This window comes from Elgaria multicarinata, chromosome 10 (genome assembly GCF_023053635.1).
Source record: "Elgaria multicarinata webbii isolate HBS135686 ecotype San Diego chromosome 10, rElgMul1.1.pri, whole genome shotgun sequence".
NCBI classification, from domain to species: domain Eukaryota; kingdom Metazoa; phylum Chordata; class Lepidosauria; order Squamata; family Anguidae; genus Elgaria; species Elgaria multicarinata.
The window spans coordinates 60,611,050-60,637,066 of NC_086180.1; positions in this window are offsets into that span (position 1 = coordinate 60,611,050).

Below are 26,017 nucleotides of genomic sequence, written 5' to 3' on the forward strand. Positions count from 1 at the left end.
TTCTTAAAATGTTCAATTTTTCTCCAATAAGAGAGCACCAATTTTGATCCTACCTTCCCATATATGAAAACAGAAACCTGGTTTCATTTTCACTTCTTAGTGATAACAGTAACTCCCAATTTGCCAGCACACCATATTTACAATGTAACTTTCCTCAAGCAAAAGCATCAAAAAAAGCATATATTTTTCTTTTACTGTTAACCTATTCAGACCCGCAGTAACTGAAACAAAACATAACTGTTAAACTTACACTTCAGTTTTACCTCCATTTCTTCACAATACCAATCTATTAATGGGATGGCTGTTTTTTAAAAAATGTTAATATTTAAAAGAGCATAACTTTTTTTCCTCATTCATGTATAGTGCCTTGTATAATGACTTGCTGCTTTTTTGTGTGCAGTGCTACCAAAGGCCCAGTCTCAACAATCAGTGCAGATTCCAGCATTGGTAAGAGACTTAAATATCTGTATATTAAGATAGTTTTTAAAAAGGTGGGTTAGAGGGGAGTATAGGGAGAATTCCAGGGGAGATATTCAGATCCAGGAGGGAGAGTGTATTATATGAATGAGGAGAAAGGACATAGTCATAAGTGGGCATGACATAAGTACAGTACAATCAAAAGAATCAAGGAATGCTACCTAAATTCTAATCAAAATTCTTTTCGTGAAGTGATCCTTATGATGAATAACTGAGTTTATATTTCAAAAGTACTAAGTTTGGACAATTTGATTTGGATAAAGAGAAAGTACATACATCACTGTTTGTCTGAGTAATACTCCTTCTTTAGGTCAACATTAGGTGGTTACAAAATGCATGAGGAAATGGAACATACCTGTGCCCGTCTCAGAACAGACTTAGTTGAGAAATAAAATGGCTATTTCTCTCATCATGAATAGTAACCACAGGAATCTCCTCATAGCAAAGACACAGTTCTTCCCACATACATTAAATAAATAATCAGGGCATCATTATTACACTTCTGTTCTTTCAAAGATTTTTCTCTCAATAGGAGCCTCTTCCATATTCAAGCATTTATTCCTAGCAACTCAAAAATCAAATCAGCACTAATATTATGTGTGCTTTGAATTGTTTTACCAGAATTATCATTACTCACCATGGTAAGACAGCATACAATAGCTAGTCTGCAATGTATATGTCGAAAGGTTCCCTGTTTCCCAAATAGCTGAGACCTATGAGTTGTTAAGACATCAGCCCACAACAGTTCTTGAACTCCTTATAACAATAAACCACAGTAGGTCACATAATGTTTACCTGATTTGCTATAAAAGCTTCTACACCAGGCTTCTTCATTGATCTGAGCAGCTGAGAAGTACTTTTTCTTATATTTTCATATAATTTATTTTATTAATTGATACCATACTTTTCTTTATCTGAAAATAAATGCAGAGAGGCTCATAAGATAAAACCAATAAAACAAAATGAAATATTGGCCTTAGCTAGAGGAGGGAAGATCTCGCATTGCAATTAACATGAGATCCCTCCTCCACTTACACGTGAGGCATGACGACCTCAGGAAGAGAGGCGTCATGCCCGCCATTTTTAAACATTTTTAAAGAAGACGGAGCGCATGAACGCTCATGTACTAAAGGTAGGGTTTTTTTAATTTAACTTAAATTCCCTGCTCCCCCACCCACCCTACCCCTGTGGCAACAGGCCACATGTTCCATAGTCTCAGGCTCAGCCCGAGACCACGGAAAAACCGGGCCCAAAGTGTAGGGTTCTATCCCGGGGCAAGGGAGGGATCATCCCTCCCTGATCCTCGGATCCCCTGTGCATCATGTGGACACACAGGGACAATCCTGGGGTTCACCCCATAATAAAGCCCAGTCTAGCTAAGGCCTTTGCCAAAAACCCTGTACCTATTTGATGCTTTCTCTTCCCTTTCTTATTGTTTTGTTATGATTTTATTAGAATGTAAGCCTATGTGGCAGGGTGTTGCTGTTTTTATTCTTTTACTATGAACAGCACCATGTACATTGATGGTGCTAAATAAATAAATAAATAATAAACCACAGAATGCAAAGGCAGCACGCAGTGTGATACTATCGTGAGCAAAAATTACATTGTGCTAGTGTAAATGGGCACTAGAACAGTGACAATAGTGCTTCCCTGTGCAATTGCTTTTCTAGGGAAACCCATAGTTCCAGCAAGTGCTATTGGTATTGCATTAAAGGTAGCTTATGGTAGTGCAATATAATTTACCTTAGTGGTAGTGTAGTGTCACATTGGTTATTGGCCCAAACCACTTTTTATTAAAATCACAGCAGGCAGAAAAATATAATTCTCTAGCAATGGCAGCAGGGCCGGATCTACACTACTGCTTTAAAGTGCTTTATAACAGTTTTATAGCGCTTTAAAGCAGTTAAAGCACTTTATAACTGTTATAAAGCGCTTTAAAGCAGTAGTGTAGATCCGGCCCAGATCACACCCAGCAATAACATTGCAATGAAATTAAAACTGAACAGCGAGACCAAGTCCCACAAAAAAGCTTTGTGAGAAACCCATGTTTGGCCAGGCATCTAAAAGAGTAAAGTCTTCACACCTGGCAAACCTATTTGGGGAGGATGTTCCACCACTGAAAAGGCCCTGTTCCTTTATAAATTGATTGTTTTCCCTTATTCTACAAATGACTGAGAAGTCAGCTGTTTTATAAGTCATGGTACAAACAGTACTAGTCATGTACATTGATGGTGCTATATAAATAAATAATAATAAATAAAAATAATAATATGATGCAGCCACCTTGAGCACCTCTGTGTGTGTGTGTGCGTGTGTGTGTGTAACGGCGTGGTATAAATCAAATTTTAAAAATAATAAACAAAAGACCTTCTTCGTCCCATTGCCCCTTCCTTGAAATAAGGCCTTGTCTTGAGGGACATTTGAAGAACCCAATCAGATTAACAAAAATTCTTGGAAGTAACAAGATTCAGAGGAATGTTAAGGAGAAAATGACTTTTAAATTACAATCGAGAACAAACAGGGGGCTTGTTACATCGCAGTTGCGATGCAAATCCATTCCAAAATGATTGGTTCACAGATAATCCAAAGAAGCTCTTAATTAAAATCTTATTGATGTATTGCATCTACAGAGATAATTAAATACAGCTTCAAGTATTGCATACAAACACATATTTATCTTGCCAAGGAAATAATTGAAAAGCAAGTACTTGGTAGATCAACCATGGTGGAGATAGGTGTGTGTGTTTTGTCAGAAGTGTTTGTGGTTTGTGTTAAGTAGCAATTAACTGCAAAAGCTTTCAAAACTGACCTAATGACAAAATTCAGTAGAGTAGATGTTTTTTCTTTATGCAAAGTAATTGTTGTTGTTTTAAAAAAAATCAATTCACTGGTGCCATTACCAGTGTGCCCAGATAATACTTCTCTCTCTCTCTCTCTCTCTCTCTCTCTCTCTCTCTCTCTCTCTCTCTCTCTCTCTCTCTCACACACACACACACACACACACACACACCTATCAAGGCATCAGTCATCTTATCCAGTGGTTTTCCTTCCAATCAGACATTATTCAAAATAATATTCATCATCAGAATTCATAGAGAATAATTGTTTGGGGCAAATTCATGTGAGCTCTACCTGCAATCATGGGAGGATAACATTCAGTGTATTCCAAAGAATCAAACATGTTTAAGCAACCAATAGGACTGAAATATGATGTAGTGATGAGGACATTGGACTGAGATTGGGGAAATCGAGCTTCAAGTCAACTCCCAGCCCCAAAGCTCGCTGTCTCTCAGCTTAACTATTTCACAGGGTGGTTGTTGCTGGGTAATAGGAACAACTCCACATACTTCCAGACACTGAAGGGGGGAATAGAGAACATGTTGTATCAACAGCCACTTGTCTTGTTCATCTCTTTTGTTATCCTGTAACTTTATCTGTTCCTTCCTCCTACTCTGTCCCCTTCCTCCTCCTCTTCACCTATGCAGCAAGCAACATGTGTTCTTTCCTTGAGGGAAGCAAGTAACCATGGGTGCATTCGGATGACACTTTAGTCAAAGAAGAGGAAATAGTCCACTCCATGAATGGTAAATCCGTTGCTGTCTCCTCTCCATGGAGTTATCTCTCTCCCCATACCTGTAGTTTCCCCACCACCACCAAATAACAGAGCTGGTTAGTGCTTACCTTACCAGTGGCACCATTATGGGGGGAGGAGTGAAGAGCAGAAGAGAGACAAGGCTCCCGGCAGTGAATGTATCCCATTGTCAACAGGAGACAGGGCTCCAGGAAGATGTCCCGACAGAGCCCTGTCTCCTTTTGACAGGAGAAGAGATTCATCTGCCACCGTTGCTAGGCAACCATGGCCCTGCATCTCCCCTGTCAGGGGAGGTGCAGCACTCACGGTTGTCGGCAAGGCTCCTTCGCCAGAGCGGGGAATCGAGTACTCTGACACTCAAGGAGACCAGCCCCAAGCCTTCCTGCTGCAGAAGAAGGAGCCTTGAGACCGATCTTCTCGCAGGTCAGGGCACTCGATTCCCTGCTCTGGTGATGTCAGCCACATTATCTGATGATGTGGCTCAGCACTGACATGTCCTCAGTCACTGCCGTGGCAACAGGACAGGGGCTGGCATTTCTAGAGCCAGCCCCTGCCCTGATATCAGCCCCTGATATCAGGGCAATGGGTTAATGTAGCAATACATTAATTTTGCTTCTGTGTGGTTTCACCTTTTTAGAAATCTCAAGTTTAAATATAATTATGGTTTATATTATAATTCTTTCATGAATTTAAAAGATCTCAAGATATAGATATAGATATACACACACACACACACACCACAAAGACACTGGATCTTCACTTCACATTTCAACTAGGTTGATTTAAAACAAAATAAAACACACCTTTACCCACTGTAACCTAACTACAATTTAGCTAGACATAATTCCAAAGATTTACAGTAGTTTATGCAAGACAAAATTTTGGATTCCAGCCTTTATTCTCAATAAAATACTACTTGTAATCATTGGATTTAGCAGGAGAAGAAATCAAGAAGGTAGAGGTGTAATTAATTCTTATAAACCTATTTGTTGTCTTAAGCGTTATTTGTCAGCATTAGCCAATACACTAACATTAGTAAGGCCAAGGGTAATTTATATTGTCAGGACACTCAATAGGAAAATAGGCTGCATGGTATACTGCTCCACTAGGGGTGGGGGTGGGGGAATGTTTGGTTGCACATTGGCATGACAGCAGATTTAGGAAGCAATCCTACGGCCCCAAGACATTAGGCTTCTTTACATCAAGGAGAAATCGTGTTTCCTTACCAGGTCTTTGCTTCCTGCTTTTCTTGTGCAATCATAATAGGGCTACATTACACAGATGGAGAGGGGCGACTGCATGGTCTATAATTGAAAACCTCCCCTCTTCTCCATTCTCATAGTATTGAATGGGACACCACCCTCTAGTGGGTGCTTTACAGCACAACTTTCCCTGTGGAAATCCTGAGATATTACAGCAGAATCAGGATATCACAAGTTTTGGTTTTTTTTAAAAAAACAGAATTAGCAAGGGAAGGTGCAGAAGAAGTACAGGAGGTTGCCGACATCATCAAAAGGACCTGCGAACTTCTGAGACCATTGTCTGAGGGGCCATAGGACAGTGAGGATCCACCTCTCCAAGGTTGGAGATAGTGCTTGAAAAGAGATCCTGGGAAGAGAAGTCAAAGATCTGGGGGTCACTCCCTCCCCTCAGCCTCGCAGCCTGTATGGAAAGAACCATACCTGCTGCCCTCCAAGGTTAGAAAAGTGGCCTTCGAGAAGGGGGAAAGGGTACGTTCCAGTGGCCAGAGAGGAGACTGGAGAGGCCAGAACAGACTATCTTTGTCATCTGGCATCCATAAAAGATAACCCTATGAGAAACTATTTTTGCACTTAAAGCAAACCTCAGAGTAAAATGCAACATGGTTACATACGGTCAATCAGGAAGGACATGGAGATGAAAACGGGTACTGGAGGTGGTGTCACAAAGAGGCAGTGGAGAGACAGACAACAGTAGAAAACTAATCAGAGCTGCAGAAAGTAAGGAAAAGTTTAAGTGCCCCAATCACTCCTTTGACACTTCTCTGCTCTTTCTTTTCTTCTTTACTAACTGAGACTAGATATGGGAAAGAATTTCATTTCAGTTTTCCTTTGATAAGAATTTACAAAAATCCACAAAGAGCTCCATATTTGGTAACAAAAGAAATATATATATATATATATATATATATATATATATATAGTGTATATATATATATAGTGTATATATATATATACACACACACTGATAGGTCCATCCATCCCTACCCCATCATCTGGGGTTGCCACTTTTTTTTTTTTTCCTGAGAGGCTCATTTTTTAACAGCTCTATGGCAGTAAGGTCCATCATGCCCCTCTCCTTGCTGTGAATAGCTGTGCCTGTTCAATTTGGCTGGTGCAGATGGGTACGAATGTCAATTCAGTTCAATTTTCATAAGAATATACCAAAGTTCACACAGTTCACATTGGGGAGAGAAAGAACATGAGTTTGTAAATATTCACTGCAGGAGAGAGTGAAATTGACAAATTCACCCATTCCTACCTGAGACATTTTTAATGGGAGAATATTTTTAATGGGAGCTTGAACCCACAACCTTCTGCACACACAGGATGAACTTTCCCCTGTGTTGCTTCTACAGAGATCAGAATTTTCAAAGCAGCCATCCTTGAAAAGTATGGTTTTACAAGGAAACTTGAAAATGCCTGAGCAACTCGCCACACACAAATAGAGTGGCGTTTGCGTTCAGCCATTTCCAGTTAGTTGGAAACTTCTCCTATGAAAAAGGAGAGCCTTTTTTCGACATCTTTCATCTTAAGTGGGGCAGGCTATGTGGTTTGCTTAATTGTCCTATAGAACATGATACAAATGTTCTCCAAATCAGTGTGAAAGATCTGCTGCCTCTTTGCAGCGAGCTGGTGAGCACCTCGCAGCAATTTGTATGTAATAGTCTTGCAGTGCCCATTTCCGTAAATGGGGTTCTCTAATGAACCTTTGTTTCGCAGCCAGCTAATGCTTTTAAGTCAGTCTCTGAGCATCTGCAACAGTTTTATATAATGTGGCGTGAGAGACCTGGTCCACCTAGCAGGGCCCACTGCAGGAACTGAGAAATAGAAGGGTTGCATGTTTCCAGAGATTACTTTTAGCAGTCCCAGGCTCCATCAAGCAAGGTCTTCCTGCATGCAGGGATAATGTGGAAATTTGTTTTCAAGGGGGAAAAAAGCCTCTCCTGTTGAGCGCTCTGTTTATTCTACTCTTGCAATTTTCTTTAATGTCTCCAGAAAACAAGTACAATAATAATCTTTTTTTCCCCTCTTCACACCACAGGTTTGTGGGTTTTGCTTTGTTTTTAGTCAAAGAAAAGTTCAAACTTTAAATTACAAACAGCAAATATTAGTATTTTTATACTATACAGATTTATAGGGATGTTAGTCCTTGGGAGACCAAAAAGGAAAGAGAGGATTTATATTCTTTACCAGAATAGGTGGTGAGGGGGTGAAATGGGAGAGGGAGAGAAAGAGAGAGAGAGAAAGAGAAAGAGAGAGAGAGAGAGACCGACCTCCAGGGAGAAAACAGCTCACTGAACAATTGCTTCAGGCAGCGTTTTAAATAAAATCAATTCTGAGTAGAACACCCCATGCCATTTTTGTAAAACAAATGCACGTAGGTTCCATTTGTTTATATTAAGAATTCATTTCCACAAGTTGGGCCTAATTGAGTGATTGTTCCCCTCATTGTTACCTTCTTGAACTTATGGCTTGGAAAAGTTGTTTATTCTGAAAATCAATAAAGCCAAGTAAAGGCAAAGAGGCCTGGAAAGTTATTAGCATGATGTCGTAATCCCACCCCGCCACCCCACATTCTGGGATTGATAGTTTGCTTCCCGGTTTCTGGGTTTGTTTTTCATTCTAGCTGTTTGAAGTGCCCTGGGGAGTAAAAGACAATGTGCAGAGAAAATCATAGAGCTAAGCATGTGGTTAGATATGATAATGTGTGTGACGTTTGGACATTAATGTTGTCCTGAGCAAGGGCATGACCTGAGAAGGGGGGAAACCCAACCCTTTCCAAATCCTTTTTGATCTTGTATTTGCTCCTTTATATTGCTTTATTCAGAAGCTTCTACCAACAGGCAAATCAGGAAAAAGCTTCATTATCAGAAACCAGTAAGTACTTCTCTCCAATTTCCAGTCCCAGCACTCCAGCATGTCTAGAAGCACTGCAGCAGAGGCATTCCCAGATTTTCCGAGATCAGTGATGCAGTCATATAGCCCCTGTCTTTATTCAAGCAATCATTCTATTCTGCTCAGCAGCTTGCATGAAGACAGAAGAAGGAAAGTGCACTTGTTCTCCATGCAAACCTTGAAAGACCAGGAATTATATAAATTCTAACAACCCCTCACCGCTGCTTTAATGAGACATATACATGTTTTTGTCGGGGTTTCATCCATTACACTCAGCACGCCTATCTATTTCTGTCACACTTTCCTGTACAGGGATCAGCCTGGAAATATATTACTCACTTGAGATTTCAAAATTAGACATGTTGGAATGCATTGTACTTAGCATTAGAAGGTTATTTTAAAGGGAAACTGACATGAACTCAATTGAAGTTTGTAGCCACCTAGTTCAGCTGCTTCTGTTAGCCCAAGGTGAAGTACTAAGGATCGTCTTGGACTTTATTTTCTGCTAGGGATGTCCACTGCCACGAAAGCCAGTAATTTTGGGGTCTGATGGATTCCCACATTGCCCCCGACTTGGCTTGCATTTTGGTTTGTTCCTGAAATCCAGGAACATTTTGATGGTGGGGGGGTGTTTGTTTGTTGGGGGGCTGTGTAAAAAGCAATTTGCACAAATTACAGCCACAGTGTGCATAATTTGTAGAAATTGTGGCTTAATACTATTTTTTTTAAAATCCACAAGCCCTATTACAGGGGGCCAAGCTGACTACATCTCAGCGAATTTCACCTTTCCTCCCCCACTGATGGATTCCTCCAAAATCCTTACTTTCTAGGTGTCCATAGATACAGATAAGTGTAACTTCAGAATGTTTATGTGCTTGTTCATGTTATGAATGCACTATATTTTTAGTCCACCTAATAAGAAGAGTTCTGTGGGCGGATTACATGCTTGTCAACCTCCATGCCAAGACAAATCTTGAACAAAACAACAACAACCCTGGGCTGAATGCATACCTCAGTGCTGAAAGAGAGTCTCATCTAAGCATTCCGAGTTTATACTGACACACATCTACTGGCAAGGGCCTTAGACTCATGGGAGCAATCCAGAAGAAATGAATCCTACTGGCCTTCAGTATTGGATGACATGGTTTGTAAAGGACTCCCTTGGATCACTGATTCTCAACCTCTTGGAAACAGCACTGGTAATTTCAAGGCAGTGCACAACACAGCCTATTCATCTTACTTTTCTTGTTGAGGATTTCGATACAAAAGCTTATATCTGAAGGTGGGATAGAAAAATCCGTCTGTTTCAGTTTCTGTACCATCTACATTGTTTTCAAGTGCAAGTTCACTTTGTCCCATTTCCGCATCACTGCACAATTTCTTTTAAAGTCCACATGAAAAATCATATGCAGTTTTATGCAGATGCACATATGTATGAAAATTCATAGACATTTTTTTAAAAAACCATTTACCTTAATAGATGCTCTTTTTTATTCATTTTTTCCTAATGTACACATTTTGACATGCATTTTTTGGTTGGAGAACTGCATCACAGCATTTGGGAAAGTGCAAAAAACAAAGAATAACTGCATTCTAATTTGTGTATTAAAACAAGAAGTGAAAATGGGGTCAGTTCATATTGAAATGCGAACCAACAAATTTCTTCTTCATCCCTAATAAGGCCATACTTATACGTGCTACTTGGCTCTCAGCTAAATCTTATTACAAAAGTAAGTCTGGCATGTTAAATAATAATACTAAAAGAAAAAAAGAAAAATCTGTGGAATCCTGATATTCAAGTAGTCCAATACTAGCCCTTTGGCCCACTGGTAGAAAAACAAGATTGTTAATGTAACTTAGCCTCAAGGCCTAAAATGTCTTTCCCTGCATTCTTAGAAATAAATTATTCCCTTTTATAGTGAAAATTCACTTACTGTTTGTTGTTCTAACATACACAAATGCCATATTCTCTACAAGTGTGCTAGTGTCACCTACTAGATGACTTATAAAATAAATACTAATAGGCCAAAACAGGTTTGTCCATTCTTCTTTTTAAAGGCTAAATCTGTACGTTTGTTGTGCCTCCATTTGGGATGGAGTTGGACACAGAACAGCTGAGCCTAAGAGTGTTTGGGGAGGGGCACCACACATGGGCAAATGGAAGATATCTGCAGGTCCACCCAGCTGGTCTCACTCATCAATCAGCCTCTTCATAAAAGACAGGCCAGTCAAGGTGCTGGAAGCAATTGTTGTTTATGCTCATCCTTAGCAGTAAACATTTCTGCCAGCTTTTGGACCTGGCTTGGATAATTCTTGAATTTAGAATGAGTCTGACTACTCTTCAGTACATCCCTATATGTGGTTTTGTTTTCCTTGGCTTCCGATGGATATTTTTGGCTTATTGGCCTTGGACTATTTAATGACCAGCTCCAGCTGCTGCTTATCACTCAACTCCAGTCATTTATGACAATGCATTCATAACTGAAATATACACTGATTAATCCATCAATCCACTGATAATTCATGATTGGGCCAACAATAGAAATACAAAAACATAATCCAAATAGCAGCAAAATGATGCATCTTCTCCAAGAGTGAATGTTGTTCCTTCTAATAAGCCCTAAACGCTGACTATCTCTAGGCACCTTCAACAACAGGAGCAGGCTCCACTCTCTCAGAAGAGTTGGAAATGAGTTGGGACCAGGTCTTTCAAGACTCAGAGTTACATTCTCTCAGCCTTCAGCTCTCCCTTGCTTTCATTCTCTCTGTTTGCCACATACACACAGATCAGCCCTATATTCTTACTTGGGTTGGGGGCTTATCACACATTCCAGGGATGGTCTGGAACAACCCTATTCTTAGTTTCTATTGAAGAACCATCAACCACCCATCCTGAAGAATGGACATAAAGCTGGTATGGCTTGGCCAGTATCCGCAACACCATGGACTACATCTATTCTGGATGGATAAGCTGGTCATGATGCCATTGTAATGAGTGGGGTATTTCAGAGATACTGCAAATTGGGTAAGTCCTGAACTAAAGACGTGATAGTCCAACCCAGCAAACCAATCTGGTCATGTATATTGCCCTTCTACCATCCTACCAACACTTTAAATTTATTGACCTTTCCAATTAGGGGTGATGGGAGTTGTAGTCCAACTCACCTAGAGAGCATTAGGTTGAGGAAGGCTGCATTAGATGCTGTCAGCCCTTCAGGAAACTCTATTATTATTATTATTATTATTAATATCATTTGCTATGGCTCATCAGATACATTCTCTGCTCATTTATCATCATCTTCCTGGAAATGTTCATTGTGTGCTTCTCTCTCACCCCACCCCCATGTATCTCCATAGGAAAGCAAATCTAAACAAGTAGAAGTCTACTTTGCCTCAACTTCAGCTCAATGGAATGTTGTTATGTCCCCAGGCCATTCACAGTGCTGAAGTCATATTGCACTTCACAAATAAAAGTATCTTACAGTGATTACCAAAGAATACTTTTTATTTTTTACATGTATCTGTTCTCTGAGAAAAAAAAATGAGAAAAATGAGACACTATATGTCAAGGTTAGTGGAATTTTAAAAGAAGTCTGGAACTAGACTCAAAAAAGGACTTTCCCAAACTTACATTGTTGTTAGCAGATAGTGTTGTTGTGTAAATCTTAACTTAATTTTAATCAGGTTTAAATATGGTGACCATATGAAAAGGATGACAGGGCTCCTGTATCTTTAACAGGAATGTAGAAAAGGAAATTTCAGCTGGTGTCAATTGAAGAGCGTGAACTTCCCTCTTCATCACAACAGTTAAAGCTACACTAGCTATAGTAGAGTGGCCAGATACAAGAGAGGGCAGGGCTTCTGCAGCTTTAACTGTTGTGATGAAGAGAGAATTTCACCTTCTTCAATTGACACCTGCTGCAATTCCCTTTTCTACATTCCTGTTAAAGATACAGGAGCCCTGTCCTCCTTTTCATATGGTCACCCTAGTTTAAACATGTAAGGATAGGAAGGATTTTAAGCTAGGGGGAAAGGAATTAAAAGCTAGCTCTGCTGACAATCCCCCCCCCAATGAAATTTTACTTTATTTTGAAACAAAGTTTGAAAAATAAAGGCAAGAAAAAAGATGAAAAGCATATAACCATAGCTACTGGGCCTGTTCAGACAACATGCTAAGCGATGGTAGGCTGCTAACCTTTTTGCAGCAAGTGATTAGTGAGCATGTTTAAACCATGGTTATGTAGCCACCATGGTTAGGAATGGTTCACCCACATGCTAAGCCATAATGTTTTTAGCTCAAAAAGCTTAATCATCATGGTTTAGCATGTTGTCTGACCAGGAGCATTAGCTTATTAACCCGTCGTTGACTATTGTGGCATCTGAACGTGGCCACAGTCATATAGCAAGATGACTAAAGACGTAAAGACACTAATTATCATTCTATCACCGGTATGCTTGTGGAACAGCCAGAGTAAAACGGCCCAGGGAAAAGCTCACCATCTAATGAGAGATTGAAGATGCACATCATACATAGTCTTATATCAGGGTGTTTGCATCTGCGTGCTTTTGTGTGTGTGTGCTGTTTTCAAAAAAGAAAAACAGTGGAGAGAAACAGTTCCCTCTATCATCTGAGAGTAGCTTCTGACATGAGAGCATCTATACCTCTCAGATGTGTGTGTGCACTTCCAGTCAATGTACTGGTGCTGTAATATCCAGAGGGAACCATGCAGGGGGAAATGCCTGGTAGAACAGCAGAAAAATGGAAGCACAGTAATGCATCCAGGTGGCTTCAAGTGCTGTAATAACCAGAGTTGCCCTGAGACCAGGTCATGAGACAAAGCGGCGAGAGCTAAGTAAAATATTGGGGGTGGGGGATGATTATAGTTGCAGGCAACTGTTGGAGATGCTTTAGGTATAGAATCGGGAAGCTGACCTTTGGGTTGGGAGCCAAACTTAGTTGTCCGTAGAGTCTCTTCCACCTGCATCACTCTGATTACCCTGTCCTCTCCCTTAGATGACAAACAAAATAATCACCTCCATATAGCCACAATCTATGTGCTTGGTTTCAATTAGGGATGCTGTAGGAATTTAGTCTTTGTAAATGCTCAAGAAATGGAGCACCTCTTAGAGTAGCGTACAGATCAGAATTTTGCCATCCATTGGCTTTCACCAAGGGTGGGGAACATCTTACAATGCGGGCTGAATTCAAATTTGGAGACGCTCTTAGAGGACCCAGTCAAATGGTGTGTGGAACCAAAGGCAAAAGTGGTATGAGCAAAAAACAAACAAACACCCAAATACCACCATATTTTAGCATAATGCTCTCACTGCTGGTAATTAGTCCTTAGGAGAGGCATTGCAACCAATTAGAAAGAGGCAAGGACTGCATGAAAGTCAGGAAAACACTGAAACAATTGGTGGACAATTGGTGGTAGGGGAAAAGGGTGGACCCTGGGAAAGGAGACATCACATCAGGACTGGATTGAGACCACATGGAGTTCCCCACCCCTGACTTTCACACTTCCTGAATGTTCCCATCATAGGCATGCACAAGGGATATGCCATGTGTTCCCAAGCACACCCTAATGTCTCCAGGACAGAATTGAGAGGGCCATTGAGTATGGATCCAGAGGGGGATCCAGACACAGCGGGAATGGCCCTCCAGCAGGAGCAAAAAGGAATTGCTCTGCCATGAGCCTCTCTGCCGGGAGCCACACTTCAAAGAGGACAGGAGGAGGGCCCTTGAAGGCTAATATTGCCTCATGAGCCCCTCCTCCAGCCAGTGTCACACAAAGCCCCACCAATGCTGGGGCTTGAGGAGCATCTTCTCATCCCCCCGCCCCTGCAATGGCCGTCCCGTGGTCAGGCAAACCAAATGTAGAGTAGGGCATCAGTGTCTACAGTGTTAAATAAATAAATAAATTATCCTTTATGGTTGAGAATTTGATAAATGTTCACATTTTTAAAAAAAACTCAGTGCACATCCTAATGAGGTATGCTGTGCACACCTATGGTTCCCGCGCAGTTCTTTGTCCAAAACATGCATCAAAATACATGTTTTAAAATGCTTAATTTTTGAAAGAATAACTGTTTAAAACCATGAGTTTATATGAGGGTTTTCATGGGTTGATGTTGTGTATATTTTAATTACAGATTAATGCAGAAACGGGACAGAGTGGAATGGAAATAGTGACATTAACTGGAAATAGACAAATTCAGCCATGTCTAATCCAGCTCTGTCATGGAAGATATCAGAAAGCACCTCCATAAGAGGGCTGTCCTACGTGGTGTGCCAATTTATGTGTGCTGATTCATGAAACCGGCTCACTTTGGGAGTCATTTTCCATCATTTGGTTTGCTTCTTAGATTCTGTCACCAGGAATACTAGCAGCGGCATAGAGACAAACACAGTGGGGAATGGTTTCGATGGCGCACTGCATGGTCCAGCTACCACATGGTGGGAATTGCAAGAACCTCCATTTAGGAATCACATGGTAGAAAGGACCCCAAAGCTATGACACCTTGCAGACATTATAATCTGTCCCACTTAGGATGGAACATTCATGTTGTTGTACTGTGTGCAAAAGTGTATGTGTGTGTGTGCGTGCGTGCGTGCGTGCGTGCGTGGTTAGAAATCAAGCAAAGAGGAGGTTCATCCCAGGATGATAAGTCCTAAGCCTAACGAATCCTGACAATGTCTCCTTAATCAATTACCCATAAAGGCAGGCTAAAGTAAAACAAAGCTTCAGTTTAGTCAATGTGAATAACTGATGGATGAGACCATAAGTGGTGGCTACATCGTAGACTCTTACCACTCCATTCTCATTATGTGTCATTTGATGGTGAATCACTTGCTTGATGAGGAAAGTTTCTTTGAAGAAAATGTTGGCATCTCAAAGAGAGTTATTCCCAGTGTTGTACTACTGGATCCCTAATGACATTCCTTGGGGCACTAGCACGGGAGGTAGCACCTAGGGTCAGATTAAGAGTAGCAGATAAGAATATTTATGTATTTACTATTTCTATGTACCACTTTTCATAGAATCATAGAATCGCAGAATAGTAGAGTTGGAAGGGGCCTATAAGGCCATTGAGTCCAACCTCCTGCTCAATGCAGGAACCCACCTTAAAGCATCCCTGACAGATGGCTGTCCAGCTGCATCCTGAATGCCTGTAGTGTGGGAGAGCCCACAACCTCCCTCAGTAACTGGTTCCATTGTCATACTGCTTTAACAGTCAGGAAGCTTTTCCTGATGTCCAGCCAGAATCTGGCTTCCTGTAACTTGAGCCCATTATTCCATGTCCTGTACTCTGGGATGATTGAAAAGAGATCCTGGCCTTCCTCCATGTGACAACCTTTCAAGTATTTGAAGAGGAGCTCAAGACAACATACCTTGGCTTAATCCATTGTATTTTGTTCTCGCAAACAGGCCAGTTTAAACTGAAAGTTAGTGACTTATCTGAGCCAGAACTATGAAGAAGCTATCCTAGGTGTACACCACCCTGAGATCTTAGTGATATAGGATGGGATATAAATGTTTTAAATAAATAAATAAATAACCTATTTGGGGGATAGGGTTCTGCATGTTAGATAGTTCCTTTAGAGTTCTGGCTGTGTCTGACTAAACCACAGAATGGATTTATAACCTCACCAAAATCAGAGCCACCAACAGCCTCCCCTTCTAAGTCCATCCAAGGAGTTTGACATCTGGTCAGGCATCTGAATGCTTTCTCCATTGCACCACCCTATCATTTGTTGGGAGCCTTCCGGCAAACCCCCTCTTGCTTTTACCTAGTAAAGTAAACCATTATTCATGGGCTGTGTGGCTGCATTTGACCTTCATGGCTCTGCCTTTCTCTTTGTTCGCTCCCTACCATACTACAACATGATTGAGGGGAGCAAGGGCAGAGAGCCCCAGATGTAGCAAAAGCAGAAGAATGTGGGCACTTCAGAGGGTCATGGGGCAACTTCAAACCCCACAGAACTTGCTGCATACATGTTCCAGCAAGAAACAAAGGCACATTTTTCGCTTTAAAATAATGTATGCATTCCCCATGCACCTTGTTTTAAAACAGAAATGCTGCTGAAATTTATTTTATTTTATTTATTTATTACATTTTTATACCGCCCAATAGACGAAGCTCTATGGGCGGTTCACAAAAATTTTGCAGCAATTCAGTGATGCAACAGTGGTGATTTGACAGGGGCTATAAAAAATAAAGGACAGTGGGCCACATGTTACACATTTTTGGTTTTTGCGTTTATATTCTACCTTTCTTCCAAGGAGTTGAAAGATGGTGACAGGCCAAACGTCACTCACTGAGCTTCATGAGTGAGACATGATTTGAACCAGTCCTAGGCCAGATCTACGCCTCATGTTATATGAATACAATCCCATCATGGTGATGCTGTATCTCCCCTGCACATGTATACCTCATAGCAAACACAATGTCAACTGCTGTGGTATTTTGGATAATACAGAATAAAAATCGGGAAAGAACACTTGAAAACAGTATACAGAATACATAATGTGTCCCAGCAATTATCCATGGACTTTAGTACAAATAAGAACTACTTTTCTAGCCCTAGACTAACTCTCTAACCACTATACCATATTGGCTTTAACTTGACACAAGCTAATTTAACTCTTTTTTTCTTTTACTTGTAAAATACTTCAGGGTGACATTTGCAGCAGGGAATTCAGCTAACCCTAAATGTTATTATCTAAAGAAAAAAATAGATTCCAGGGAAGGCTTCCACTATTTCCTTGCCATTTGACTGTGGCTTAGAGTTGGTAGGTCTTTGGGAACAAAGTGAAGCAACCTCATTCCTTTCTCACTATGGATCTTCTACTTTGTTCTTGTGGAGCAGGGTAGAATGGAAGGTGCTGAGTAACTCTCACAAATAATAAACAACGAACTCAAGAATTAGGGGCCAGCCATGCGAGAAGGAAGATAACTTCACATGGATGAGAAAGTGGAGATCAAAGAAGATAAGAGCAAAGAAAAGAACAAAGTTGATTATGGATTTATTTTATTTATGAGAGTTCTATGCTGCACCCATAACATGAAGTTTTCTGGTCAGCTTTTAGTACACATGAAAAAAAATACCCACTTTAAATCCATAATAAACTACAAGACCATAAAATCAAAAGCAGCATACATAAATTAAAAGTCCTACAGAAATCCCAAAATTAAAACACAGATTTTAAAACTGGGAGGCCCAGACTACCTGAATTATTATTCTGGGTCAACCTGGTGTCAAAAGACCATGATGATGGTGCCAAGTCAGCCTCTATGTGGAGTCTGTTCCCACCAGAATTGGAGGGCTGTACTTGAACAAGTAGAAGAAATATAATGGGGTGTAGAGTAACAGCTTTACAGGAGGATGGAGGGAGGAAAAGAAATAACTCAACAAATAGGCCAGGCAGTGACAGGCCACAAAATCTTTAGTGAGATCCCAATATGTTCTCCACCATTATAATACCCAGTGCTTGGACAGTGTCAGTATTAGTCACTGCCTAAAGAAAGATATCCACAGAGCACTTCTATAATATAAGTCCCAATGAAAGAATGTCTGTTTTAACAACAATTGTGCCTTCTGAATGCTCCTAATTCCATTGGCCTACTTCAGGGAGGCACACTCCTCAGCCTAAACATTTGTTTTCCAATGTGGGCATACAACCCATTCAAAAAGAAGTTAAGAAAGAAATCTAATATGTCTGTGCCATTTGTATTTGTATTTTTTTTTTAACAGAAAAAGTAATATGAAAAAGGTAGTAAAATTTTGGGAAGATTTTACCAAAGCCAGGAATTTAGTTGTGTGTGTGTGTGTGTGTGTGTGTGTGTGTGTGTCTCTGTCTGTCTGTCTGTCTGTCTGTCTGTCTGTCTAATAAACTAGCAATTACATTTGCTTAAACTTCATTAATATACCCTAGCTAATAGAAAATAGTGAAATAAAATAGAAATGTGAGGCTACTGTTGTGGTTTTAATACTCAGACATATCAGAAAATGGCATTTGAAAGGAAAGAGGACAAATATTCTAAAAGACAAAATGATCACTCATCCTAAGGCATTAAACAGATTAAGAAGAGTCAAGCTGGACTGCATTGACAAGAAGGAAATTCTTTTATCCCCCAGAGTTATACAAAGTGCCTTTGACTACTACACAAACTCATTTAAGGAGCAAGCAGAGGCATGGAAATAGCATGAAGGATATTGCAGGTTTCTGACAATCTTGCACACAGGTGAATATAAACAATCCTCTCTCCCAGGTAGAATCATAGAATCGTAGAATAGCAGAATTGGAAGGGGCCTACAAGGCCATCGAGTCCAACCCCCAATGGTATTTGAGTGAAGTCAAACGGTGGGAGCAGAAATTGGGGTAATTTCGGAACAAACTACCCATGAAGCTAAATGGGTCACTTGCAGTTGCATGAATTTTTTTAATGGTAAATAGGGGGTGGGCAGCAGTCAAGAACAGAACCACAGTATTCTGGGGGGTAGGTGGGTTTAATCTTTTCCTCTCCCCTGCTGCAATTTTCATTAAAATTTGCCTGCCCTGGAAGCTGCTGTTAGACCTAGGAGGGAAGCTCCCATTGGACCTTATCCTCCAAGAAAGGAAGAAACACACTCTTCATAGCTGAAGTCAACAAGGGGCAAAGAGTAGGCTTATCTCCCATCTTGCTAGTGTTCCCTGGCCTTGCCTCCATGGATGATGGACAAAAGTGCACCAGAACAACAAGAGAAGTTAATAACAAAAGCAGAAAGACACAAGGAACCCAACTACCCCAGAAGAGGGAAGGGTTATGATCTAATGCACTCTATGTAGCCAGTTTACAATTGCTTTTTTATTATTATTGGGGAAAGGGATGGGATTTTCTCCCATGGGTATTATGAGCAGATAAGTCAGGATGCAGGGTGGCAACTTATGAATTGTTCAAAAAAAAAAAAAAAAAAGGAAATGCATCATGTAAGAGGACTCTGCTTTACATAAAAACTGCATATGATAATTTTTGTGTGGATACAATTTTAGAAATGTTTATTATACTTTAACTAAAAATACCATGCATCTCACCATCATGATCTTTCTACCAAGGAGTCCTCGTTTAATAAAAAGACAGAGGAGTCCCGTGGGCACCCTAGCATGAGCATCAAATAGGCTGTTGGTAGGCTCGGCTGGTGCTTCTAAGAGTGAGGGGTTCCTTGGCCCACCACAGAAAGCAAAACCTACCTTCTGTCCATGATACTACAGAGAAGACAGAGCAGTCCTTGCAAGATACAAAGCCACCTTGGGCATTCACACCTTCTTCATCATAATTATGAGAGTTTTCCTAGTTATGCCATACTGAATGAGCTGAACAAAAAGAAGTTCCGCTAGGGATACATCATTTACTGCAGGAGTCCTGGCTTTGTCATGTGGATTTATCTATCTTACACAGGTCATATAAACACCAAGGTGGGAAGAAAGGCACAATAGAAGTCAGCTTGTGATGAAACAGCCGTAGTTGAAGCAGTGTAGTGTGGAAAAGTCAGTGAGTTCAAGGAACAGAGAAGAATTCAGAAGCGTCTCCTGTCACAGAGGCTAACACAGTTGGCCTCTGACAAAACAGGAGTGTTGTTGTGTAAGTCCAGGATGAAAAAAACCAGTGGGATGAGTTTTACGGTTCAACATTTGATTGATATTTGCATTCATCATAGTCAAAGCGGAGCAGGGAGGGGAGGGAAAATGCTAACCAGGCTGAGTTGACCTTTGTGGCTCTCCAGGAACGGAGCTCATGGAGGTGTGAGACAACCTTTTTTCAGAGCAGAATCATGATAAATTCAGGCTCCTTAGAGAGGAGAAGGGGTCACTATCACAAGAATGAGAAATAATGTACACATTTGTAATGCCGACGCAGCAGGAAGATGAAAATATAGCTTAGGTTAGCAGGCTCAGAAGGGTTGAGTAATAGGAATGGGTGTGTTGAGAGGCGGAATACTTTGCTGGGGCATACAAATTATTCTCATAGACCAAAAGAACAGTCTATTTGTTTTACACTGTGATTCTAAAGCAGCCATCCCTAATCTGTTGCCTTTCAGAGGTAGTGCAGTACAACTCCCATTATTCCCAGTCATAGGAACGTAGGAAGCTGCCTCATTCCAAGTCAGACAAAGGGTCCATCTAGGCCAGTATTGTCAACACGGACTGACAGCGCCTCCCCAGGGTTTCAGGCAGGAGGGTTTTTTGGCCCTAACTGGGGAGGGCAGGGATCGAACCTGGGACCTTTTGCATGCAAAGCAGGTGGTCCACCACTAAGCTATGCCCCCCACCACCACCAATGGCCATGTTGGCTGGGGATGATGGGAGCTAAACACATGTAGAAGGCACCAGGTTGAGAAAGGCTGTACAAGAGTATCATTTGAAGTTAATAAAATCAGTCCATGTGGAAGCAGAGTGGGGTGGGGGAGGACATCTTTTCAGATTTCTAGGAATTTCTGAGAGTAAAACAATACACATGAAAAGTCCAGGGATCACATGGTATGGGTATTGGGAGAAATATCAAGAAGAGGAAAAACAGAACTTCCAGTTTGATATAGCAGTGCATTATGTAGCAAGAACAACAATAAGGGTGGAGGAAACCAAATCGCCCACTAAGGATTAAGTATGCTGGCTAACTGTTCTTGGTGTGGGAGGGAGGGCTGAAAACTCCCGTGGGAGAAACTGCAATAGAGTATCCTGGAAGAGGGCTTGGTTAGCTGGCTGGAACACTAAACTGGAACACATCACACTGAAATGTTTTATTGCAGGTCCCACTTGTATTTTTCATAATACTTAAACCTTGTATATTGAATTATCATTTTCAGATATGAGATATCAATCTGTGCTATTATGTGAATCCTTTGCTTAAAAGAAGTTACTCTTTTGTCACTATGGTAGGTATGCTTCAGTGAATTGGCTAAGAGTGCCATTCCATCCACGTCTGTTCAGAAAAAAGGCCCACTGGTTTCAATGGGACTTACTCCTAGCTAAGTGTGTATGGGATTGTGGCCTAGGAGTATGAACTATGATGAACAGGAAATCTCTGGTTCATATCTCAGCAATAAATTAAGTGGAGAATCTCCCTCATCCACAGTACTGGTTTAATTATATTTAACTTTATAATAATTTATGGAAACATTGTATGGATTACTGGGATGTTGTATATGATTTGAGCACTCCAAAACACATGCCGCACTCGCTGCCCCCCTGGTGTGGTGCCACCCCCAAGCCTCGAAACTTCATGGTGGTGGCACAAACTTCACCAGCTTGCCGCTGATCTTTGTCACAAACAATGAAGGAAGCATCAAACACCCCAAACTTATTTGTTTTTAAAAAGATTTGGCCATTTGGCTTCCATAGCGGTTTGCTAGTGCAGCAAAAACCCCAAACAGCCAAATCTCACTTGAAAACAAGCATGATTTAGATGTTTTAGAGGCTTCCTTAGTGGCTTAGTTTGTTTGTTTTTTCAGTGCCACAGAATGTGTCCTGTGGGAGGGGAGTCCAGGGAAATGGAAATGCCCCTCAACCCCCTCCCTCAAAGTTGTCCACTGATGATTTAGCATAAAGATCTGAAGGGGTGTGAAAGCATGTTTGGCTGTGAACACACTTAACACACACACACACACACACACACACACACACACACACACGGTTTGGAAACTCCTACCCTGGTTTAGCCGCACTGCATAGGGCTGTTGACAGTAAACTGATTAAAATCATTCTCTTCGTTGAAATAGATTGATCTTAAAATGAAGTTGGCTGAAATATGTCATGTAGGAAGTGTATTAGTAAAAGATGAATTAAACATTTGTGGTTACTGATGCCATTGCTTCCAATACCGCAGCAGAACAATTCCTATACTAAGACTGAGACTGGGAATATTCTCAATTCAGTGCAGTGTAAATACTTCAAAGATGTAGGCCAGCATTAGTATTGTGGTTCTTAGTCCATTTTTATTTTATTTTTTTGGCTTCTCACCAAAGCATATGTTCATTTCAATTTCTTCTCAGGTGCTCTGGCCTCCCCTTCAGGCACATCTATTATGCTGACTTTAATATGAAAGAACTAGGTGGAATCAAGAAGACTTTGGTCTTCTTTCTGCATAGTTTTACTAACATTATCTCACACTAAAGATTTAAAATAAGATGAGAGCCAACTGTAAAAGTAATTTGCCACTCCCCACCCCCACCCCCACCCCCAATTATTTCATTTACATCCACTGGAAAATGTTTGGCTTGTATTTATTGTATCGTATCGTACATTTTTGTTGGCATTTTACAAAGGTTAACACCACCATCTGCATTTAATTGCAAGAGGTGTGCAATGAAACCATTTCAGGCAGAATCTATTTTACAGCAAGTGTTCACAAGTTTCTGCTGGATTACATAAAGCGTGAGAGAGAAAGTGCTGTCATTTGGTCCCACATCTTAAACTTTCATCCCAACTTATTTTTTTATGTCACAAGCTTTGACTGTTGGGGGAGGGGGAGAACTTATATGAGGAAACAAAGGACAAATCAGATCAAATGGCACTGGCCTGCCTCCAATTCTTCCTTGCCTACCCCCTTGTATGTGTTCTCCCCAAATAATCAGTAATCTGTACAGCACCATGTACATTGATGGTGTTATATAAATAAATTCAATGAACAAAAAACCTACGGTTTATAAAACAATGTTAAGGCCCTACACTTTTCCACCAAGCACCAAAAAGCGGGGAAATTGGGAGTTAAGGCTCGCCAGCCTTAACGCCACATCCTCCCTAAGGAGGCAGAAAGTACCAGTGAAATTCTCATTCTGCCAAAGCAGATAAACCATGAGGACAGGATGGAGAATAGGATATGCAGAGGTGACTGTGGGGTTGTGGAAAACTGATGACGAACAACTTAGAGCCACCTACTTCTTTTTTTGTTTAGAGCAGCCCTTCCCCAACCTGGTGCCCTCCAAAGGTGTTGGACTGCAACGATTGATCATTGCAAGTCAGTATGTCCCATGGTCAGGAATGCTGGGACAGCAGGATGGGGAACGTAGGGCGGCGCCTCCAGGCAAGCCCCCCCCCCCCCACCTCACCCTGCTTACCTGCTCTGTCGTCGTTGGGCCCGGCCTTGAACAGAGTGCCCTGGTGCACCCAGAAGCAAGGCCACACTTGCAGCCTTGCTTCTGGGTGGACCCAGGGGCTCAATTCAAGCCTGGGCCAGGTGACGACGGAGCAGGTAAGAACCCCACACACACACCTGGCCCCTTACCTGGACCTGCTGCCACCGCTGCACTAAGTGCAGCAGCTCCAGCCAACCCCCCTTCTGCCTGGCCCCTTACCTGGAGCTGCCACTGCACAAACTGTCGCACCCCACAACTTGCCTTCTCCGTCATGGCCTGACCCATGCTTGAATTGAGCCCCTGAGTCCACCCAGAAGCAAGGCTGCAGGTGCAGACTTGCTTCCGGGTGGACCAGGGCACTCGATTCAAGCCGGCGCCCAGCGACAACGGAGCAGGTAAGTGGGGTGGGCTGGGGTGGGGGCTTGCCTGGAGCCGTTGCTGCAGTTTGCACAGCAGTGGCAGTGGGTCTAGGTAAGGGGCAAGGCAGGAGGGGGTTGCTTACCTGCTCCATCGTCCCCAGGCCCAGGCTTGAATTGAGGTTCTGGATGGACCAGGGTGCTCAGTTCAAGTCCAGGCCCAGTGACGATGGAACACGTAAGTGGGTTGGGGCTTACCTGGCAGCAGAGCCAGGCAGGAGGGGGTGGGGTTTCTTACCTGCTCCGTCGTCGCAGTCCAACATCTTTGGAGGGCACCAGGTTGGGGAAGGGCTGCTCTAAACAAAAAAAGAAGTAGGTGGCTCTAAGTTGTTCGTCATCAGTTTTCCACAACCCCACAGTCACCTCTGCATATCCTATTCTCCATCCTGTCCTCATGGTTTATCTGCTTTGGCAGAATGAGAATTTCACTGGTACTTTCTGCCTCCTTAGGGAGGATGTGGCGTTAAGGCTGGCGAGCCTTAACTCCCAATTTCCCCGCTTTTTGGTGCTTGGTGGAAAAGTGTAGGGCCTTAACATTGTTTTATAAACCGTAGGTTTTTTGTTCATTGAATTTCATGGCTTTTTGTAAAGGATAATGAGCCCTTCCCTCTTTTAAATGCGGTTACTTTAGTATAGCTCCTGCAGCTTTCACTGTTGTGATGAAAAGGAGATTTCACCAGGTTCTCCATATATACAAATGACACCTGGTGAAATTCCCTTTTCATCAGAACAGTGCACGCTGCAAGAGCTATACTAGAGTAATCAGATACAAAAGAGGTCACGGCTTCTGCAGCTTGCACTGTTGTGATGAAGAGGGGATTTCACCAGGTTCTCCATATATACAAATGACAACTGCTGAAATTCTCTTTTCTATGCAACTGTTAAAGATACAGGAGCCCTGTGCTCCTTTTCATATGGTCACGGGCAGGGGGCTGGTGACTCCGATGTCAGTGAATCCATGGGTACATAAATCCTACAATCCTATGCAAGGTTAGACATAAAATCCTACAATTCTATGCATATACCTACGGATTCATAGAGCCACTGACATCGGAGTCACCAGCCCCACCTTGTGACCATATGCAAAGGAGTACAGGGCTCCTGTATCTTTTACAGTTGCATAGAAAAGGGAATTTCAGCAGGTGTCACTTGTATTCATGCAGCACCTGGTGAAATTCCCTCTTCATCACAGCAGTGAAATCTGCAGGAGCTGTACTAGAGTGACTCCATTTAAAAGAGGGCAAGGCTCCTGCAGCTTTCACTGTTGTGATGAAGAGGAAATTTCACCAGGTTCTCCATATATACAAATGATATCTGCTGAAATTTATATTTATAAATATAACTGTAAAAAATTTATATTTTTTACTTAATTAACATTAAAGAATGCACAACCATTGTGCATTCTTTAATGTTAATTAAGTAAAAAATATATTTTTCTCCTGCACCTTTAACTGGTGTGATGAAGAGGGAACTTCACCAGGTTCCCCTCTGCTGAAATTCCCTTTTCTATGCAACTGTTAAAGATACAGGAGCCCTGTGCTCCTTTTCATATGGTCACAGGGGCAGGGGGCTGGTGACTCCAATGTCGGTGGGGCTATGAATCTGTGGGTACATAAATCCTACAATCCTATGCAAGGTTAGACATAAAATCCTACAATCCTATGCATATACCACGGATTCATAGACCCACTGACATCGGAGTCACCAGCCCCACCTTGTGACCATATGCAAAGGAGTACAAGGCTCCTGCCTCTTTTACAGTTGCATAGAAAAGGGAATTTCAGCAGGTGTCATTTGTATGCATGCACCTCCTGGTGAAATTCTCTCTTCATCACAACATTTAAAGCTGCAGGAGCCCTGCCCTCTTGACCAGACACAAAAGAGGCAAGGCTCCTGTGACTTTAAATGTTGTGATGAATCCCAGGTGGATTCCTGCATTAAGAAGTGGGATGGACTAGATGCCCTCATAGGCCCCCTTTTCAACTCTGCTATTCTACGATTCTATGAACATGGGCAGAGTGCATTGCCTGTGGCTGATGTGAGCCAAACATGCAACGATAACTGGAGGGAGGAAGTTCTCCCTAACTGCCAGCTAAATTCCTGCATTAAGAAGGGGGTTGGACTAGATGCCCTCATAGGCCCCCTTTTCAACTCTGCTATTCTACGATTCTATGAACATGAGCAGAGTGCATTGCCTGTGGCTGATGTGAGCCAAACATGCAACGATAACTGGAGGGAGGAAGTTCTCCCTAACTGC